The 22,782-nt window shown below is 42.4% G+C and overlaps 2 long non-coding RNA genes across 5 annotated transcripts in view; one reads left to right on the top strand and one right to left on the bottom strand.

The window, feature by feature from the left end:
- The window catches only part of LOC140479745 (uncharacterized), a 74,765-nt gene extending 72,131 nt beyond the window's left edge, over positions 1-2,634 (bottom strand). For all 4 annotated transcript variants that reach the window (XR_011961108.1, XR_011961105.1, XR_011961107.1 and 1 more), the window contains exon 1: positions 2,424-2,634. This is a non-coding gene — a long non-coding RNA (uncharacterized lncRNA). The remainder of the gene's footprint in view (positions 1-2,423) is intronic.
- The window catches only part of LOC140479747 (uncharacterized), a 102,552-nt gene continuing 81,713 nt past the window's right edge, over positions 1,944-22,782 (top strand). The window contains exon 1 of the long non-coding RNA XR_011961113.1: positions 1,944-2,394. This is a non-coding gene — a long non-coding RNA (uncharacterized lncRNA). The remainder of the gene's footprint in view (positions 2,395-22,782) is intronic.

Below are 22,782 nucleotides of genomic sequence, written 5' to 3'. Positions count from 1 at the left end.
TTGGGGTTAGGTCACCAGCCACCTCTGGCGACATTTCTCTGGTTACGCTTCATAATAGGAGTAGTCTTCCCGCCCTCTCTTCCCCCACCTTTCTAAAAGCAAACACCGTCTTACTACCAGCAAATTATTCGTCTGTCTGACAGACATTCAAATCCAGGTAGAGAGGAGGAGGGTGTAATTAAGGGCGGGCTCGGGTAATAAGACACTTGTAAAAAAAAAAATCCCCCTCTTTCGGGCCATAAGTCGAACTAGTACCCTGTCCTGTGAAGAAGGACTGTGTGCACTTTAGCACGATTCAGTTGATCGCCACAGAAAGAAGTTAAATTCTTTCCCTCTGGTGGAAATCATTTGCTTTCGAAGAGCCAGACTGACCAGCGAAGATGGTATTTTAGTCTGGGTGGGGGTGGGGGTGGGGGTGAGGGAGGGAGGGAGGGAAAGAGGTATGGAATAAACAGGCATCAACAATTCTAAAAAAGAGAATTTGGTGTCTACTCCACACAGCTTTTTTGTCTAGAGAAAGAAAAATGCAAATGGCGTACGATGGGAGTCAGGTAGTGTTTGGGAATAACTAGAATTATTCCGGTACAGACAGCAGCCGTGTCTGTACCGATCTATTTTAAACTAGTACCAATCTTTCTCTCCCATCTATTCACTATCCCTATTACGATCCCAAAAAAGCTGCCCTCCTGAATACCTCAGTTGAGCCAGCCTGCACGCTTCGATTCCAAGCCCTACTCAACATTTGTATCTTGCGCAATTTGTACAGACATGTACAAACTCACTTTCAACCGCTTCTTCTCGCCCCCCCCCCCCCCCCCCCGCATGAATCAAAGGGGGCAAAGTTTCAATAGGGAAGTCTGCACGTCCATAACTAACAGCTCATTACAAGAGGATTTTATTGCAGCAATACTGAAGCAAGTGAATTGAAACGTCTGGAACACATCAGTCTGTTTACTCCCCGACAGCAGCCCCAGAGCTTTACTATAAATGAGATGTCAAATGGAACGGCCCTGAAATAAAGCATGTCAGGATTGCAAAAATATTTAATATTTTAGTAATTATCCCCCCCCCCCACAGTGACTATTCCAGGGGAGACAAAGACCAGCTTGATCCCTATAATGTTACAATGGTCCTACTGATTGCCACGAGCCTTTCCTCTGCATATGGTCAATTAGTATTGAAGATACTCAGCTGATTGCATTTGTTAGAAATTTTAAGCAGGGCCTTATGAGCAGGAAGAGTGATGTTATTAAAAGGAAGAATCTCATCTAAATAATAAAAGGGCACATGGCCATCTGGTCTGGTCAAACTCTGCACAAAGTTTATGGTACTTAGAACGGCGTGGAGATGAGCGTGGAAATCTGAGTGTGTTTTAAAAAAAAACACACACCGATTGATGTCAGAGAAACCCGGGGGGAAATTCTCGCTCCAGTTAACTCTGCAAGGAATAGAGGCGTACAGTTGCCGGTCTCTCGGTGCAGCAGGAGCAGACTCGTCGATTGTACAGAAAAGGGCGAGCAAGCTGCCAGCCAGACAGGAGAGAGCTCTGTTGATCATTATGTCTAGCCTTCAGGTGTCTTAACTCACAGTGGGTGGTGTGGGTGGTGGGGGGCGGGAGGGGAGAAGAGGAGGAGCCGTGAATGACATGATGGCAGACAAAGAAAAAAAAGGGAGGGGGGGACAAAAAGAACTTAAGCTTAAAAAAAATCATATTTCCTGTTAAATTGTTTGATTTTAGCTGTGTGCCAAGAGGTGAATTTAAGCATGTCTGTATAAAAGGTCCACACAGCGTCAGTTTTTTTTAAAAAGCACGCTCAATGCTATATTAATAGATAGCAACGATTAATACAAGTCGACAAAAAAAAATCCTCCTCTCTTTGCCCTTTGTTTGAATTTGAAAGCTCCTCAGCTGTGTCCCTGAAGGCTCCGGTCCTTTCAGCAACTCATTGTAAGCTAAACTCTGGGATCTGGTTGGACAGGATTGTACCCCCTCGTCTCAGGATCAGTCCAGTTTGTTCTACTTAGTGCTGGCAATGGAACTGATTGGACACGGTGTATGTGTTATCACATGAAGCCCACTTCATCTCATTCCGCACCCTGAATAATGCAATGGGCTGCCTTTAAAAAAAAGGCTTCTGCTGCAGTCAGACAGTTCCCTCAGGAAACGAGGACTTTCTCCCCTGCACCAACACCACCACCACCACCACCTCCACACTCAGCAGAAAGGATCTAAGGTTACTCTGCGGTACGGGAGCAGTTTTCATCAAAACTTCCAAGAGAGAGAAAAAAAAAGAGAAACCGTTCTTCTACACGTTGAGCGTTGTCACTGACCAGGAGTCTCTCACACAAATGACACATCTTTTGGAACTGTGCAAAGAGAAGCGTTATCAGAAGGCAAGTGTATGCAAAAATAAAATACTTACAGTTCAGTTGCCAAAATAGACTTATCAATTTTCTTCAAGCTGTACAGTACCTCGTTTGGGTACAGACTGAGTAGGGGATGGAATCAGGAAGCTCCATTAATTATACAAAGAAACATAATTCAGCTTAAAAGTACTTTAGTCAGACACCCCAACACTCTACTATTTCTTCTATCAGATGCACTGAATTGAACTATATAATACTCATGTGAAAGACAGGCGGGGGAGTTGGGGGTGGTGGGGGGGGGGGGGGGGGGGAAAGATGTAGTCACGTGGAACACACCGCCGCACATTATTGGCTCAGCTGATCATCCTTAAGCGAGACATTTCTTTCTTCCATTGGCTGCGTCTGGAGATTGACAGCACGCGGTCCCTCCCAGTCTGTGCCGCTTTCGCAGAAGAATGACTGTGTGGGAGTTAGACTGACAAGGGAATTAACTGGGAAAGAATCTGAAGCCATCATTAGGCAGAGGTCAGAGGAGGAGGAATGAGCAGCTTAACTGCTTTAGCAGTGACTATATCATTGTTGCTGGTTTTTGTGACTGGCCAACCCGTGCACAGGACAGAGCGAGAGCCAATGATCATCTGGGTCTTAAACTCTTATCATAACTTTTAAATGACAGAAACCTCAGTTGCAATCTAGATTAGTCTTCATGGGATCCAATGGCATGAGTGCACCGCAGACAAGGAGTCTTATTTTACATTATTTTAAGATCAATGTCTTTTAGGTTGTATCTGATCGAAGTTTTATTTAAGGATGACGCGACTCAAAGGATGTTAAAATTAAAATGCTTCTTACCAATTAGTGTTTTCACCTTTTAAGATACGCTTCCCACTCTGGTCAGCTCCTGACACACCAGGGATCTCATTCCTGATAAAGGACTTATGCTTGAAACGTCGATTTTCCTGACCCCCCCCCCGGATGCTGCCTGACCTGCCGTACTTTTCCAGTACTACTCTAATCTTGACACCAGTGACCCAGTCAAGCCTCCTCAGCAGCCCGTCGTTTCCTTATTGGGAGATTGGAGTATGCGTCCGGACAGGGGCCAGTCTTGTTCTACTTCCCAGCAGAAATGCAAGGATACGGTCAGAGACTGGTTGAGAGTTTAGCTTGGTTCTGCCATGCCCTTGGCAAGGCCTGTTGTCCTCTCGCCTACTCGAACCAAATCAGCACACGGGAAAGGAAGGGGGTGGGGGAAAACAACTGCATTTCCATTCTGCCTTTCACATTCTCCCGAAGTTCTAAGTCACACGACAACGCATGGAGGTGGAGCCACTATTTTGACATGAAGGATACAGGGGTCCGTGTTGTGCCAACAACCCCCCATCGTGAGTTAAGTGGCTTAGAGAATCTGCTTAGGTTGGTTCGAAGATTAATATTGGACCAGACATTGGGGAGGAAGCCCAAATGCTCTTTGAGATGGTGATTTTTAAAAAATCTGTCTGAGAAGGAAGGACAGGACGTTTTGGTTTAACATCTGGGAGTCTCAGCCTAGATGTTGGGTTTGTGGGGCTGTGCAATTATAAACTCAGCGACGAGGATATTATTCCCAGTAATCCAAGCATTACACCTAAAGTCATCAGTGTCCTACATTGTTCCTTTAGTGAGTGAACAATTGAGAAAAACCTCTTCACACTATTCCGGAATAACGCAGACGCGCAGACTTCTCCCGCGCAAATATTGCACTATCAATCTGGCATAAATTGTGAACCCAGTCAAATTCTTTTTGTCAAATATCTGTTTGTTTGATATGGCTGCCGAAATTAACTTGAACCATCTTCTCCTTGGTTAGATGGGACTGCGTTTTGTTCTGAAGAGTGTAATGTTAATATTATTAGGTTTTCCTCTCCGCAATTTGTGCAGCAATTTTAAAATGGCTGGCGATTGCGGGAATAAGGCGATAAGGAAGAGGATGAGCTTCTGTGTGGTTACATAATAATTCCATTAATGTCATTACAGTGAATGGCACTTTTGCAAATCTTATGTCAGCCCCATCTGCAAATTGTTCCTGTGGTGCTTGCAGAACTGAATGGAAATGTCTCCCCTGGAGCCTTTGGATGTGTTTTTGGAATCACTGACTTCTGTGCGACCACTTCCGTGCAAGGCGACAAACATTAATGCATAATGTGAGCAGTTTAGCCGGTTGCGTGAAGGAGTTAAATTTTGTGTTTAACATGATCAGGGAATGGGAAAGACATTTTTCCACTTTAGGATTGACTGGAAGAGTCATTCAGTGGTTGTCAGCCTGAAGCAACACTAAACTGCTGTGCAATCTGATGTGTACACCAGATATCAGAAAAGGTGCATGCGAACAGGGTATGTCCTAAGGAAAACAAGAGGAAGTTTCCCATCACTTTACGGTTTTAGGGGCGGCATGGTGGCTTCGTGGTTAGCACTGCTGCCTCACAGCGCTTGTACTCAATTCCATCCTTGGACGACTGTGTGTGGAATTTGCACGATCTCCCAGTGTCTGGGGGTTTCCTCCCACCGCCCAGCGACGTGCAGGTTAGGTGGACTGGTCATGCTGATATAATAGTCTGTGGTATACCGGATGTGTATGTTAGGTGGATTAGTCATGGGAAATGTGATGGGCTAGGAGGCTGGGTCTGGGTGGGATGCTCTTCAGAGGGTTGGTTCGGACTCTATGGACCGAATGGCTTCCTTCCGCACTACCGGGATTCTGCGATTCTTTGATCATGTGGTAATGTTTACTTTGGTTCAATCGTTTTATTCATTTGGGGATGTAGGCATTATTTGTTGGGCCAGTGTTTGTTACTCATCCCTAACTGGCCTGGTAAAGATGGCAGTCAGCTGTTTTTTTTGAATCACTGCAATCCATTTGGTAGAAGTAGATCCAAAATGTTACTAGAGAAGGAGTTCCAGGATTTTGACCCAGCAACACTAAGGAACAATAGTATATTTCCAAGTCTGGATTCAGTGGCTTGGAGGAGAATTTACAGGTGATAGTGGCCCCATGTATTTGCTGCCCTTGTCCATCTAGATGGTAAAGGTTGTGGGTTTAGAAGTTGCATCTTGTCCATGAGATGCAGCTGCTACTGCACAATGATGGTTAATTCAATTTCCTTTTCCTTGCTTTAATTGTATCCTTCAATTGCTTTTGTGCCAGAATAATATTTTCCATTCCCCACACCAGACCAGGAGCAGTTTAGATTACTTACAGTGTGGAAACAGGCCCTTCGGCCCAACAAGTCCACACCGACCCGCCGAAGCGCAACCCACCCATACCCCTACATGTACCCCTTTTTACCTAACACTACGGACAATTTAGCATGGCCAATTCACCTGACCTGCACATCTTTGGACTGTGGGAGGAAACCGGAGCACCCGGAGGAAACCCACGCAGACACGGGGAGAATGTGCGAACTCCACACAGAGAGTCGCCTGAGTCAGGAATTGAACACAGGTCTCTGGCGCTGTGAGGCAGCAGTGCTAACCACTGTGCTACCGTGCCGCCCAAAACTGATATATGCTCACCATACGCTAGGTTGAAATCAGAAATTAAACTTGAAGCACAAGGGAGAGGATTATCTTGGATTAAAAGAGGGGAGAGCTGAGAATAAATATGGTGAAGGCATGTACAATCTATTGTTAAATGTTCAAATAAAGTAAGCTGCAGAGAATTAAAGAGGTTTATCAGAAGGATCATCAAGAAATATAGAAATAGTGAAAATGTAATGCGGCCAGAGTTATGATGTCTATATTTGAATATCCAAAGCTCAAAAAAATGGGTGTTTTAGTTCTGGGAAGGACTAATTAGAATGGAAGACACAACATAATAGGAACTGGATTTTAACCAACTGCATCTTTGGGGGATAAAGAAAATTCTTTCTAAAAATTTTCAGGATGGGTAGAGAAGAAAAAGAGAGAAGAGGTCTAATGAATAATTATGGACACTATTGAAACCTTAGAAAGCAAAATTCTTTATGGTGATGATACTCAGGTGGCATCTACATAAGCTGACATAATAAATAATAGGGGGTGTATTACCATAATGGGAGGATTTTGTCAACTGTACAGAGAGTGAACAGTGGATCCTTGGAAATCTTAATTTATCCCCTAAGGCATCCTCAGCTGCTGATTACAATGAGGATTATGTTCAGATGTACCTTGACAGAGAGTTTTCTTCATCCCGTATTCTTATCTTGAACAACTTGTGCCACTTGGAGATCTCCATTTCCTATTGGTTGAGTTACTTTTAAGTAGCCTTTGTATCTATTTTGCTGGGATCCATTACAAGCCAATCATGAGGGTAACTAGGGAGAGAATAGGACCCCTCAAAGATCAGCAAGGCGGACTTTGTGTGGAGCCACAGAAAATGGGGGAGATACTAAATGAATATTTTGCATCAGTATTTACTGTGGAAAAGGATATGGAAGATATAGACTGTAGGGAAATAGATGGTGACATCTTGCAAAATGTCCAGATTACAGAGGAGGAAGTGCTGGATGTCTTGAAACGGTTAACAGTAGCTAAATCCCCACGACCTGATCAGGTGTACCCGAGAACTCTGTGGGAAGATAAGGAAGTGATTGCTGAGCCTCTTGTTGAGATATTTGTATCATCGATAGTCACAGGTGAGGTGCCGGAAGACTGGAGGTTGGCTAACGTGGTGCTACTGTTTAAGAAGGGCGGTAAAGACAAGCCAGGGAACTATAGACCAGTGAGTCTGACCTTGGTGGTGGGCAAGTTGTTGGAGGGAATCCTGAAGGACAGGATGTACATGTATTTGGAAAGGCAAGGACTGATTTGAGATACTCAACATGGCTTTGTGCATGGGAAATCATGTCTCACAAACTTGATTGAGTGTTTTGAAGAAGTAACAAAGAGGATTGATGAGGGCAGAGCAGTAGATGTGATCTATATGGACTTCAGTAAGGCGTTCGACAAGGTTCCCCATGGGAGACTGATTAGCAAGGTTAGATCTCATGGAATACAGGGAGAACTAGCCATTTGGATACAGAACTGGCTCAAAGGTAGAAGATAGAGGGTGGTGGTGGAGGGTTGTTTTTCAGACGGAGGCCTGTGACCAGTGGAGTGCCACAAGGATCGGTGCTGGGTCCACTACTTTTCATCATTTACATAAAAGATTTGGATGCGAGCACAAGAGGTACAGTTAGTAAGTTTACAGATGACACCAAAATTGGAGATGTTGTGGACAGCGAAGAGGGTTACCTCAGATTACAGCAGGATCTGGACCAGATGGGCTGAGAAGTGTCAGATGGAGTTTAATTCAGATAAATGCGAGGTGCTGCATTTTGGGAAAGCAAATCTTAGCAGGACTTATACACTTAATGGTAAGGTCCTAGGGTGTGTTGCTGAACAAAGAGACCTTGCAATGCAAGTTCATAGCTCCTTGAAATGGAGTCACAGGTAGATAGGATAGTGAAGAAGGTGATTGGTATGCTTTCCTTTAATTGGTCAGAGTATTGAGTACAGGAGTTGGGAGGTCATGTTGTAGCTGTACAGGACATTGGATAGCCCACTGTTGGAATATTGCATGCAATTCTGGTCTCCTTCCTATCGGAAAGATGTTGTGAAACTTGAAAGGGTTCAGAAAAGATTTACAAGGATGTTTCCAAGATTAAAGGATTTGAGCTATAGGGAGAGGCTGAACAGGCTGGGGCTGTTTTCCCTGGATCGTTGGAGGCTGAGGGGTGACCTTATAGAGGTTTACAAAATGATGAGGGGCATGGATAGGATTAATAGACAAAGTCTTTTCCTTGGCACCGGGGAGTCCAGAACTAGATGGCATAGGTTTAGGGTGAGAGGGGAAAGATATAAAAGTGACCTAGGGGGCAAATTTTTCACGCAGAGGGTGGTGTGTTTATAGAATGAGCTGCCAGAGGATGTGGTGGAGGCTGGTACAATTGCAACATTTAAGAGGCATTTGAATGGGTATATGAATAGGAAGGGTTTGGAGGGATATGGGCCGGGTGCTGGCAGGTGGGACTAGATTGGGTTGGGATATCTGGTCAGCATGGACAGGTTGGACCGATGGGTCTGTTTCCATGCTGTATATCTCTATGACTCTATGACAACGTTAGGTGCTTATTGTTGCAAGAGTTGGTATTGTGAGGAACTTTAACTTATAAGTTAGATTGGAATTAAAAATCTGTATGGTTTCATAGTCAAAATAGATTAAATGTAGAAACAGAGGGGCAAGAGTTGGCTAATTAGCCTCTCTGGTTTGGTCCTCTACTCAGTAAAAATCAGGTTGATCTGATTGTGGCACGATGGTCACCTTTTGCACCACCCCCTGCCCTGTTACTCTCAAATTCCTGTATCGATCAAAAATTCGTCTGTTTCCAACTTAAATGATTCAATAAGAGAAAGAAAAGGGTAAATTTGGCAAGAAAGTTGAAAGGCTAGTAACAACATAAAATGGAAACAAAAAGAGTTCTCATCAGTGCATATGAATTAAAGAGATAATTTTGAAAAGCATTGTCTACTTAGAGACCTCACTATTAAGTATTTGCTCAGCATGTGGGCAAAATGTTTCCTGACCAGAAAACAAAAGAAGGATACAGAAGGATAATTACTGGAAAAAAAAATTCAAAATTAAAGCATATCATAAGAAGTTAATAGAATTCAAAAATCGGAGGGTGAAGTGGAACGTCACTGATTGTGACAGAAAGGTGGAGTAGAGATGAAGTTAGTGTATGGTTCAAAAGATATCTAGGGTAACTACTCTGGATCTGATGTATTTACTGTAATATGTAAATTGTGTTGAAAAGACAGAGCGTGTAAATAAATGCCGCGTTGTATTTATCCACTCGGGTTATGCTCTGTGATCTTGACAGTATATAGTCTCTCTCTCAATGATTTATGCATTCCTAGATCTTTCATTGTTCAGAATCTCACCAGTTAGAGTATCCTTTCTTTTACCTTTCCTCTAATATACTGAGTTTTCATTTGCCAAAGTACTGCTTTCCATTTCTCTGCATCTGCTACTGACTTACCCACTTTGTTACATTGTCCATGACCTTCTGCAATCTCCTTTATGCTCCTTCAAAATTAACCAAGCCCCTAAAGTTTAGATACCAGGAAAACCAAATATTGTCAGAAATCAGACACCGTCCAGTAATGGCCTAACCAGCCATACCTGAAATTTGAAATGCTTAAGCAGCTTGTTTTCAACCAGGATTATGAGCACTTAAAACAGAAGCCACTTACAGAAATCTCTTAGTTTTTTCAAGGTGAATTATTTTGAACACCATCCCCAGCCCAATAAGAAGACACCTAAAGGAACAGAGAGTGACTGGGTCCAGGCAGGCTACAACACTGGTTTGAGCTGATCAACAATTCCCTCTCCCAGAAAAACTCCTTGCCCTTGTCACCTCCATCCAGCCGGAAAGGATCGAGGTAGGGAGAGTGGTAGGAAACATATGGGAGTGAAGAAAGGTGTGCTGGTGAGACAAAGTGTAAGACCAGGAAGCCTGTGTGCTTTAACAGCTGGAAGGCAGGGTATAACCGGGCTAACTGCTGGAGGCTACAAGGAAAACCAGGACTTATTGGGGCATGTAGAGTTAATGCAGAGAGTGGGACCATAGGAGATGAGGCTATGGCTCTGACTGAAGCTGTGAATCCATGCAAAGGCAGTCCGGAGAGTGTGGATGAGGCTAAACAAATCCCTGGTTTTATTCGGATTTTGGTCACATTTCCCAGGATAAAGCAAGCAGGCTTGTCGTGATATTGAGGAATACCAACCAAACACTACTGCTGAGGGAAGAATAACCTTCCCACCAGAGTGCAATAAGCCCCAAAGTGCTGGGGAAAGGATTGAAGGGATACACGCTCATCCTCCTTTACTGGCTGCATCTGGAGCACTACCTGGTGCAGAGGAGGTTCACGGTTGTTTCCAGAATTGAGGGGATTGGATTATGAGGACAGACTGAGTAAACTGGAATTATATTCATTGGAATTTAGAAGAATGAGGTGGGATCTTATAGAAACATATACAATTGTGACGGGAATAGGTAAGGTAGAAGTAGAGAGGATGTTTCCACTGGCTGGTGAAACTAGGACAAGAGGGCATAGCCTCAAAATTAGGGGGAAAAGATTGAGGACTGAATTGAGAAGGAACTTCTTCCCCCAGCAGGTTGTGGATCTATGGACTTCCCTGCCCAGTGAAGTGGTCAACGCTACTTTAGGAAACATTTTTAAAGCTAAGATAGATCATTTTTTGAACAGTAAAGGAAATAAGGGAAAACCACCTCTAGGAAATGGATAGTGTCATCCCTGGAAATAAAGATATTCTGCTTATCACTTCTTCTTTAGTTAGGTGTCCCACGCAGTCCACTAGCACCTTGTTGAATCAGATCTCAGATGAGAGTGTGGGTAAGCAGACCTAAGGACATGAAAAGATCACCCATGATCTTATTGAATGGCAGAGCAGGTTAGGAGGGCCAGAAACCCTATTCCTGTTCCTAGTTCTTATATTTTCTTATGTACCTTCATTTGGGATCAGTGACTGTGCAAGTCATACCTGGTTTGCCTGTAGAGGTGATGGAATTGCTTCTCAGCAATGACCTGACAGCATTCTACAGGCAGTAAGGTGGTTAGCACTGCTGCCTCACAGCACCAGGGACCCAAGTTCGATTCCAGCCTCTGGTGACTGTCTGTGTAGAGTTTGCACATTCTCCCCGTGTCTGTGTGGGTTTCCTCCGGGTGCTCAGATTTCCTCCCACAGTCCAAAGATCTGCAGGTTAGGTGGATTTGCCATGCTAAATTGCTCATAGTGTCTAGGAATGTGTAGGCGAGGCAGATTAGCCTCAGAAAATGCAGGGGAACAGGTATTGTCAGGATGCTTTTCGAAGGGTCAGTGTGGGATTGATGGGCCAAATGGCCTGCTTCCAAATTGTAGGGATTGTATGATAGCTACTGGCACCCCCAGCAGTCTCTGAGAAGCCTATTGAGTTTAGGGACAGTGAACAGTTTCAGGGGGTAGTGCCTGGTATTTCCCTAATTGTGATCAGATAAGCTCAACCAATGCAGGCTGAGGTGGCACTGAAAACAAATAGCCCCCCAGTCTGTTTATCTCAAATGTTTTTTGGGAGTCCAGAAAACCCCAAGGAAGTAACAAATATACATTAATTAATAGCAGACCAACAAGCTGACCCACTTCAATACACAGCAGCTCAGAACACTTACACTGACACTGGGATAAAAACAGCCCCTGACCAGCACTATCTTCAAAATGAGGTGCTGATGATGAAAGGCGACCTCCCTCAATGACCTGCAAATGAGTGTAGCCACTATTCCACCAGGTAGTTATGCTGTCAAGATAATATGGGGAAATATCACAGCCAGCTCATGAGATTCGAATACTGTAGCTGGGTCGGTTGATATATGCAAAATCTAAACCCATGTCTACCAGCATTCCTACTGGGGACAGCTCCACATGGATGTTGTAAGGGTTAGCAGAGTCTGTCGCACCTGCTAACCTGTGGGAAATCCCCCCCAGCATTCAACAATACAACGACTCTGGTGCTAGCTTCTGAGATCCGATTCAACAAGGTGCTAGTGGACTGCGTGGGACACCTAACTAAAGAAGAAGTGATAAGCAGAATATCTTTATTTCCAGGGATGACACTATCCATTTCCTAGAGGTGGTTTTCCCCATAGAATCATATCCGTCATCATTGGTGGGGGCATTGACCGATTTTCCACCTGGTGTGGTCTGCCCATTCAGATCAAGTCAGACCAGGGCACAAATCTCATGTCCAACGTATTCTAGGAAGTTGTGTGTAACCGGTGCCTGACGTAGTGGAAGCCTTTAGTGCATCACTCAGTCAAAGAGGGTACTAGAATGGTACTATTAGACCTTAAAATCAATGATCAGGGCACATTCCCATGAGGACCACCATGATTTGAATAATGGACTAGGAATGCTTCTGTTCATGATCAGCAATATGTGCACTGATTTTACTCCATTTGAGTTAGTTTACAGATACTAATCATTAAGCTATTAAAAGAGAGATTCTTTGAACAAAAGGAGAAAGTTTCCATGTTGGGATTGTGATGATACTCTAACTTTGAGGTGTATTTTGTCCAGTTTTATTTATGAAGAAAGGTTGAGACAGACGCATGCTTAAAGCCAATACAGTAAATAGCTTGAGGACTTTTTTATTTTAAATGTTGGAACAACTGATGAGCCTGAATGGGTGGAGTCAAGCTCCCACAAAACCAGGATTTTCAGTTTTAGCTTTCTGCACATGCTGTGGAAGCACTTATTCCTCTCTCTGTTACATGAAAAGCTGCGATACTCTCCCCGGTGCAAGAATTGCATGTGAGATTATCTATTTTGCAGAATTTGCCTTTGCCAAGGGTGTGCTTGTGGGATGTTGCTATATTGGAACAGTTAATTAGCAGTAGTTAATATACATATATAGTTATGTATTTCAGTAGAGTTACAGTTAAGCCAATTCTTTTCTTTTTGCTGTATTTTGACTGCAGTGTAAAACTAAAGTGTGTTTTGCCTAAAGGTGAGTAGTTTGACCAGTGGAATTGCATCTGGATTGCAATGCCTCACACTTATCTATAAATTAAGGAAACGTTATGGTCTAAGCTACCTTCTTAATATATTTTGAGTGTTTTGGTCTGGTCCAAAACAAACTGGGGGCTCTTGTCAGGATCAAAATCTCTAATTCTGGGTTGGGTTTGGGATTATTGGCCTCAAAAGTGGTGAGTGTTGGTTTTATTTTGTTTTGGGTGTTGAATTCGATTGGTTTAATCAGGGTGTGCATTGTATAGTAACGGTTGTATCAGTTACTAAGAGTTTCTTGGGAGTGAAAAAGTCACTTTAGTAGTTTTACAGGAAGTGAGCAAGACAAAGCTTGGAGTTGGAATTGCCTTTGTCTGTGCGAAGAGGGGAGGTAATTGTAGCAATAACGTGACATTAATGATTGCCAGAAATGCTAATGAATCATGTGGAAATGGCTAAAACGCAATGATAAATGAAGCAGCTGGAACATGACCACTAACCTCTGAAATGGAGATAAAAAATCCAAGAAAAAGCGAGCACAGAAAATGGCAATGAAACAAAGAGAAAATGAACAGAAGAAGAGATTGAAAGAAGAGAAGATTGAGAAGAAGAAATATGCAGCATGAGTGAGAGAGAGAAGGTGTGAAGGTGGTATCTGCTCGGGATTGTAGAGGGATATGATGGTATAGCATCAAATTTTAAGTTATTTAATAATAATTTCTATCCAGTTGGATGAAAAATTGGCTTGAAGGTACGAGATAGAGGGTGGTGATAGAGGGTTGCTCTTCAGACTGGAGGCCTGTGACCAATGGAGTGCCACAAGAACTGGCGCTGGGTCCACTGCTTTTCATCATTTATATAAATAATTTGGTTGTGAATACAGGAGTTATGGTTAATAAGTTTGCAGATGACACCAAAATTGGAGGTGTAGTGGACAGCGAAGAAGGTTACCTCAGATTACAATGGGATCTTGACCAGAGGGACCAATGGGCTGAGCAGTGGCAGATGAAGTTTAATTTAGATAAATGTGAACTGCTGCATTTTGGAAAGGCAAATCAGGGCAGGAGTTATACACGTATACACAAAGAGACCTTGGAGTGCAGGTTCATAGTACCTTGAAAGTAAAGTCGTTGGAAGATAGGATATTGTAGAAGACGTTTGGTATGCTTGCATTTACTGGTCAGTGCATTGAGTGTAGGAGTTGGGAGGTCACGTTGTGGCTATACAGGACATTGGTTAGGCCACTTTTGAAATTTGTGCATTCACTTTTGGTCTCCCTGCCATAGGACGGATGTTGTGAAACTTGAAAAGGTTCAGAAAAGATTTACAAGGATAATACCAGTGTTGCAGGATTTGAACTACACGGAGAGGTTGACTAGGCTGGGGCTATTTTCACTGGAGCATTAGAGGCTGAGGGGTGACATTATAGAGGTTTATAAAATCATGAAGGCGCTGGATCGGGTAAGTAGACAAGGTATTTTCCCCAAGGTAAGGGAGTCCAAAACTAAAGGTCATAGATTTAGGGTGAGAGGGAAAATGGACCTAAAGGGCAACGTTTTCACACAGAGGGTGGTGCATGTATGGAATAAGCTGCCAGAGGAAGTGGTGGAGGCTGATACAATTGCAGCATTTAAAAGGTATCTGAATGGGTCCATGAATTAGGAAGGGTTTAAAGGTATATAGGCCAAATACTGGAAAATGGGACTAGGTTAATTTAGAATATCTGGTTGGCATGGACGAGTTGGGCCGAATGGTCTGTTTACATGCAGTACATCTCTGAAACTCTAAATTGTAAACATGTTGACAAAATGGTACTTAACATTCATCATCAGTGGGCACGATATTTCTGACAATCACCACCATTGGGCTTTTTCCTCCCACTGGCCTTGTAAAGCCGGTCATGTGAGTGAGCACCAGGGAGAGGATTATTGTGGGGACTGCGTGACTCAGGATCCCACTCTCTATTTTTCTAGCATGCATTGGCTACTGACAAGTGCTTAATTCAGCAATTGAAAAACAACAGAGCGAATAATGTCAGATAATGGAAACCACACTATTCTCATATTAAAGACAAGCAATGTACTGTCAGAAGGTCAGTACTGAGGGAGTGCTGCACTGTCGAGGGTCAATGCTGAGGGAGTGCCACACTGTCGAAGAGTTAGTACTGAGGGAGTGCCGTACTGTCAGAAAGTCACTATGGAAGGATGACACACTGTGGGACGGTTAGTGCTGAGGGAGTGCCACACTGTGGGAGGGTCAGTGCTGAGGGAGTGTTGTAATGCCTGAGTAGCTCTCTGTGAGGTGTCTGTTGTTCTATATGTAAACTATCCAGAACCTCTCAATTAAATTCCAGTCTGTAACTCACTTCTGGGTATCTGTTGTTCTATATATAAACCACCCAAAACCCATTGATTATATTTGAGTCTGTAACTCATTCCTGGGTTGATGCTTGTGAATTGCACCATTAGAACATAGAACGTTACAGAGCAGTACAGGCCTTTTGGTCCTCGCTGTTGCGCTGACCTGTGGAACCAATCTGAAGCCCATCTAACCTACACTATTCCATTCTCGTCCATATGTCTATCCAAAGACCATTTAAATGCCCTTAAAGTTGGTGAGTCTACCACTGTTCCAAGCAGTGTGTTCCATGCCCCTACTATTCTGAGTAAAGAAACTACCTCTGACATCTGTTCTACATCACCCCTCAATTTAAAGCTATGTCCCCTTGTGATAGCCATCACCATCCGAGGAAAAATGATCTCACTGTCCACCCTATCTAACTGTATGATTGTCTGATATCTCTCAATTAAGTCACCTCTCAACCTTCTTCTCTCTAACGAAAATAGCCTCAAGTCCCTCAGCCTTTCCTCGTAAGACCTTCCGGGTGGCTACGGTGGCATGTGGCTTAGTGGTTAACACTGCTGCCTCAGTGCCAGGGACCCGGGTGCGATTCCAGCCTCGGGCAACTGTCTGTGTGGAGTTTGCACATTCTCTCCGTGTCTACGTGGTTTTCATCCAGGGGCTCCAGTTTCCTCCCACAATCCAAAGATGTGCAGGTTAGGTGAATTGGCCATGCTAAATTGCTCATCGTGTCCAGGGATGTGTAGGTTAGGTGGATTAGTCAGGGTAAATATAGGGTAGGGGGAATGAATCTGGCTGGGTTACTCTTCAGAGGGTCGGTGTGGACTTGCTGGACCGAAATGCCTATTTCCACACTGTAGGGATTCTATGAAAAGGAAATGAAACAGTTTGCATTATGTTTGATAGCAGAAGAAATGCAGAAACAGGATATCTCTAGCACAGGAGGAAGGAAAAGATTACCTTACCAGAAGAAAGGGAGAAAGTGAGAGTTTTTGAATTGAAAATTCAAAATCGACTTAAAATGGCAGAGGTAGAGGTGAAAGGTAGGAGTACTGATGAGGGCAGTGATGGAGAGTAATCCCATCATTGCCAACGGCCAGGTGGGTATCTGTTTACATATGTCCAAGTATTGCCTAAACTGGATGAGGAGCATGTTGAAGCCTTATTCCTTTCATTTGACAAAGTAGCAGATGAAATATGCGTATTATTGCTTCAAACAAAGTTGGTAGGTAGAGCTAATGATGTTTGCATCACTATCACAGGAGGTAAATGGGGAGTATGATGAAGTGAAAAAAGCCATTTAAGTGTATACGAGGTAGTCCCAGAAGCCTAAAGATAATGTTTTAGAAATCTGAGGAGGGAACCTGGTCAAACGTGCATAGAGATTGAAAGGATCAACGTAATTTTGATAGGTGGATAAGGGCATTGAAAATAGATCAAACATACGACTCTGTTGGAGACAGAATTATTTTGGAGCAGTTCAAAATTTACTTCTTGAAGTAGTGAAAACATGTGTGGAAGTGCAGAGAGTTAAGACTGCAGGATTAGCAGTGGAAATGGCAGGTGATTGAATTTGTTCCAAAATAAAAGTTTGGCATCAATTTTGATCTGTGAGGGATAGAAATTTGGGAAAAGGAAAATCTTCAGGTGATGAGGGAAAAGGGGATCTCATGCACGATAGTTTACTACAGGGTAAAAAGGATACCCACGAAGGGGAAAGAGAAGTTTTAAAAAAAAGCTCAGGTGTTTTCACTGTAATAAAGTAGGCCACATGAAGTCGCAGAGTTGATAGTTTAGAAAAAGCTCTGGGAAGATGGATATGAAAAAAACAGGAGAAGCCAGTGAGTTTTGTTGAAGTGGTAATGGAAAGCACATTGAAAACTAAAATGTTGCACCAGAATGTACAACCTGGTCAGGGGTTGGTTGAGAAAGAAATGCCAGACCTCTTTAAAGAACTTACTTGTGTGGGAAAGGTTTACTCATGTATGCCAGGAGGAGTCGGTAAAGAAATTCAGATTTTAAGAGATACAAGAACAAGTCTATCTTTGATGAGAGATGAGATATGTCATTCAGAAGGAGTATTGCTAGAAAAAGTGTTAATATGTAGAATTCATGGTGAGAAGTGCAGCGTTTCATCATTTAAGTGAGGTTGGAGAATCCAGTGAAAAGTGACGGTCAGAGTAATAGAGAAATTCTTGGATCCAAACATACAAATCCTAGTAATGATATCACTGGATCGTAGGTGGGAGTGATGCATGTTGTGGTTGAAACACCAGTGAAAACTGAAGTGTCACACAGAAGTGTATCCTGGGATGCTTCCTGACTATGTGGTAACAGGGTCGCAAAGTCCAAGGTGGAAACAGGAGGAAAAATCAAAGAATAAAGATAAGGAAATTGATGTTCAGTTAACAGATACTATGTTTGATCAAATGGTTAAGGAAAAACCAAGAACAGGCGGAGAACAAAATGGATGTTTTTAGTTCAGATAAGTTAGCCAAATTATGGCAAAAGCAGTTGCATTGAAAAGCATTCACAGATGAAGAATTTGAATAAGTAACGTTCTGGACAATCTTAAAAATGAAGTCATGATGAGGAATGGAGATCATCACACATTCAGATGGATGTGAAAGGGGCAGAAGTTCATCGAGTTGTATTACTGGTAGGCTGCAGAAAGGAGATGTTGCAGGTAGCACATGAATTACCAGTAGGAGGTCATTTGGGATTAAGGAAAATGTGAGCCAAAATACAAAAACATTTTCATTGGTCTGGACTGCATAAAGATGCAGTTGAATTTTGCCTGACATGTCATACATGTCAGTTAATTAGAAAACCACAGTACCTTTAATACCCATTCCCATATTTGAGGAACCTTTTTACAAGACACTTAATTGATTACATAAGACCCTACCTAAAATAAAAAGTGGGAAACAGTATTTGTTGACCATAATGAATGTGTCTCCGAGATTTCCAGAGGTCATTCCATTACATAATATCACAGCTAAAAGCATTGTAGAAGAGTTAATTAATTTTTTTTCATTGGATACAGACTACTCACAGAAATATAATTGGATTAAGGGTCAAAGTTTTTATCTATGTTACTCAAGGAAGTTATGGATTGCTTAGGAATAAAACAATTCAAATCCACTGCAGCCATCCAGAATCAAAGGTGGCATCAAAATTTAAATACCATGTTGAGGGCTTATAGTCAAGACTTGCCTGAGGATTGACATAAAGGAATTCCATTTGTATTATTTTCCAATTAGGGATTCAACTAAATTCAGTCCATTTGAATTAGTTTTTGGGCATGAAGTGACAGGATCACTGAATTTAATTGAGGAGAAATTGGTGAGTCAAAGTTCAAAGACCACACATTTGAACTACACATCAGACTCTAGGAAAAGGTTAAATAGAGTGGGGGAGTTGGCTGGATAGAATTTGAAAGTGGCTTAGCATGTGATAACACACAAAGCAGACAAGAAATCAAAATTCATAATTTTGCTCATGGAGGTAAAGTGCTAGTGTTACCCCCATTGGCAGGTGAATCTTCAAAGGCAAGGTTTAGTGGGCCTTATCAAATTGAAAAGAAATTGAGTAAGGTGAATTATTTCATAAGAAGGCCAGATAGAAAGAAATCTCACTACGTCATGTGAATATGATCAAAAGGTATTTTGATGGGGAAGGAAAGCAAAAAGAAGATGCGTTACTGGTAACAAACTAGAGTGAAGGACCAAGTTCAGATGATTCTGAATTGGATATTCTTCAAATTAAATTGGACAATGAAGACGTTCTCAAAAATTGGGATAAATTATTGAGTTACGTTCCAGAGGAAAATTGAAATGACCTGAAAGAATTATGACAATCACATGGGGTTTATGCGGAAATAAACTGGTGAGTACTAATCTAAGTATGTATGATGTCGGTGTAGGAAATGCTATTCCAATTAAGCAACATCCTTATAGACTTAACCTCCTTAAGTTGGCACATGTTCAAAAGGAGTTTGAATACATGCTCAAAAGCAATATAATTGAAGTGAGTTGCAGGCACTGGAGCTCACCCATAGTAATGGTGCAAAAGCCTGATGGTACCCAATGATTATGATGTTACTGAAATGGAACATTTATTTATTAGTAGTTTAAGGATATATTATTTTGTTAAGCATTTCAATAGCGTTATGCCAATTATTTTTATTTTTGTCTGTATTTTAACTGTAGTGTAAAAATAAAATATGTTTTTCTTAAAGCGGAGTAGTTTGACCAATCGAATTGCATTTGGAATGCAAAGACTTACAGCTACCTTTAAAATAAGAACAAGTTCGGGTCTAGGCTATCTTCATAATATATTTTGAGGGGGTCTGATCAGATCTGTAACAGGATCTGTAGAAGAGTTCTGAGTGTGACTCTCAGGAGCCTGTGAAGATCCCTGAGAATTCTTGAAAATCTCCAAAAACAGTTATGAAACAGAAGACAAACAAGCATGTGACAGCCTGAACATTTCCACCTGTATATTGCATTTTACTGCTCCTAGCCTTATCAGGTGAACTCTTAAAGGCCCAGTTCAGTGACCTATATGGAGCAGTCAAGAAAATGGGAGAAGTGAATTACCAGATTGCTTTTTTCTCCCAATCTAGAGTCTCAAAGGCTGAGGCAGGTCAACACGTTAAAGCAACACTCCTGCTGTGAAGAGGTACCGGTATATGACACTGCCATTGATCTAGCTGATAAGCAGTGGGGATGAATTGAAGGGAGACGTGTGTGAGGCCCACATTGAAGCCTGTATTACCCAACCAGCCCATACAGAGAGAATAGCAAACCTAGACTCCTTAATCATTGTCCTAAGTGCAGAACAGCGAACTGACTTGATAAAGCCGCTCGCAGTATTTCAAGATTTATGCGGAAACAAGGCAGTCTATACTCCCCTGGCTCTATACGATGTCGATGTGGGAGGAGCTTCCCATAAAAGGTGGCCCAGGTTTGACAGAAGATGAATCATATTTTGAGGCAGATAATGATCCAGCCTGGTAGATGTTGCTGGAACTCTCCAGTTGTGCTGATGCTAAATCCACTCTTGATTTAACTATTGCAGAGGCAGTGACCAGAGCTGATTCTTCCCCAACTTCCCATCAATGATTGCTTTGATGGCCAAAGTAAAGTAACTTGTGTTACCTGCTCAAAGGAAATCACTGCCTTTTTAACTCTAGGTGGGATATAGCAGTGTTGGATCATCCCATTTGGACCCTGAAATGCACCAGCTATCGTTTTAAAGGCTGATGAATCAGATACTGGCAACCATATCTAATTGATTAGTACACATAGGCAAACCCCGAGAGGACAGCAATACTTGGCAAATGCACTTGCAGTAACTGGGAGCTCTCTTCCAGGAAATACAGTCAGCTGACCTAATGGTCAATCTTAGAAAGGATGAGTTCAGTAAGGCCCAAGAGAGCTACCTTGGGCATATAGAGGGTAAACAATGTGTACTGCACGGGGCTTAAAAAGATTGAAGCTGTAGCGCATTCCTGAAACAAACTGGGAAATCGTGTGAATCTTCAGATGCGCAGGCTGTACTGAAATTTCATCCCAAAACCTTCAGCACAATGGCTGCACTGCTGTCAGACCTGCTAAAGAAAAAACGCAAAGGTGGTGCGGACTGAGGAATGTCAGGTGGCTTTTTTGGAAAACTGACACCATTTTAGTACATAAACTTAGGCTTGCGGCTTCAAATTTAATGTAGCATTAAAATTAGCCACTGGTGTGAGTGACATCAGTGTAGGAGCTGTCCTCCTTCAGGAAGACAAATCAGGGAGTAGAGAGAACAACAGGGGACTTCTCCAAAAAAGTTAAACAATCATCATAAATGGATATTCCACAAGAAAGAAGGAAATTCTCAATTTAAGACTGGCTGTCAAACATGTATTGAGCAAGATGTACAAAATGGGTTAGTGAGAGCACAGTCTATACTATCCACAATCCATTAACTTCTGTGAGCAAGTTTATGACCCAGGATATTAGTTTATGCCATTGGTGTTTCTTCCTTCAGAAATTCTATTTAAAAATCATCCACTTTGCAGGGAAGTTAAAAACGGTTGCAGATGTCCTGTCCAGAACCTAAAGTGACTCAGTTAGAACAGAAGAGATACAATTGACCAAAGCTGGAGGAATGAATCTCTGCATGAGTGTGTCTGGTAACCTGTTTTTCTCACTTTCCTTCTTTATGTAAACAAAGAATGAATCTCAGTTCAGCTGTTGCACGGGCAAGTATCATAACCATTGATGATAGGACTGGTTGCTTATCGAAATATTGTGCATTACTTACAACATTTTTTTTCAAAATGGATAGATACAGCCAAAATGATTGTGGATGTAATATTCAATGGTCGGTAGGAGAAAGGAATTCTGGAATGTTACATCTGCATATCAAATGGAAATTTAAATAAGAACAGATGAAGCCTTCAGAAATGAGATAACAAGAACCCAGAGAAAGTATATTCCTGTTCGGGTGAAAGGGAAGGCTGGTAGGTATAAGGAATGCTGGATGACTAAAGAAATTGAGGGTTTGGTTAAGAAAAAGAAGGAAGCATATGTCAGGTATAGACAGGGTAGATCGAGTGAATCCTTAGAAGAGTATAAAGGAAGTAGGAGTATACTTAAGAGGGAAATCAGGAGGGCAAAAAGGGAACATGAGATAGCGTTGGCAAATAGAATTAAGGAGAATCCAAAGGGTTTTTACAAATATATTAAGGACAAAAGGATAACTAGGGAGAGAATAGGACCCCTCAAAGATCAGCAAGGTGGCCTTTGAGTAGAGCCACAGAAAATGGGGGAGGTATTAAATGAATACCTTGCATCAGTATTTACTGTGGAAAAGTATATGGAAATATAGACTGTAGGGAAATAGATGGTGACATCTTGCAAAATGTCCAGATTACAGAGGAGGAAGTGCTGGATGTCTTGAAATGGTTAAAGGTAGATAAATCCCCAGGACCTGATCAGGTGTACCCGAGAACTCTGGGAAGCTAGAGAAGTGATTGCTGGGCCTCTTGCTGAGATATTTGTATCATCGATAGTCACAGGTGAGGTGCTGGAAGACTGGAGGTTGGCAAACGTGGTGCCACTGTTTAAGAAGGGTGGTAAAGACAAGCCAGGGAACTATAGACCAGTGAGCCTGACGTCAGTGGTGGGCAAGTTGTTGGAGGGAATCCTGAGGGACAGGATGTACATGTATTTGGAAAGGCAAGGACTGATTAGGGACAGTCAACATGGCTTTGTGTGTGGGAAATCATGTCTCTCAATCTTGATTGAGTTTTTTGAAGAAGTAACAAAGAGGATTGATGAGGGCAGAGCAGTAGATGTGATCTATATGGACTTCAGTAAGGCGTTCGACAAGGTTCCCTAAGGGAGACTGATGAGCAAGGTTAGATCTCATGGAATACAGGGAGAACTAGCCATTTGGATACAGAACTGGCTCAAAGGTAGAAGATAGAGGGTGGTGGTGGAGGG

This window comes from Chiloscyllium punctatum, chromosome 7 (genome assembly GCF_047496795.1).
Source record: "Chiloscyllium punctatum isolate Juve2018m chromosome 7, sChiPun1.3, whole genome shotgun sequence".
NCBI lineage: Eukaryota > Metazoa > Chordata > Chondrichthyes > Orectolobiformes > Hemiscylliidae > Chiloscyllium > Chiloscyllium punctatum.
The sequence above is the reverse complement of the archived record's forward strand: the minus strand, read 5'-3'. Positions and strand labels throughout refer to the sequence as shown.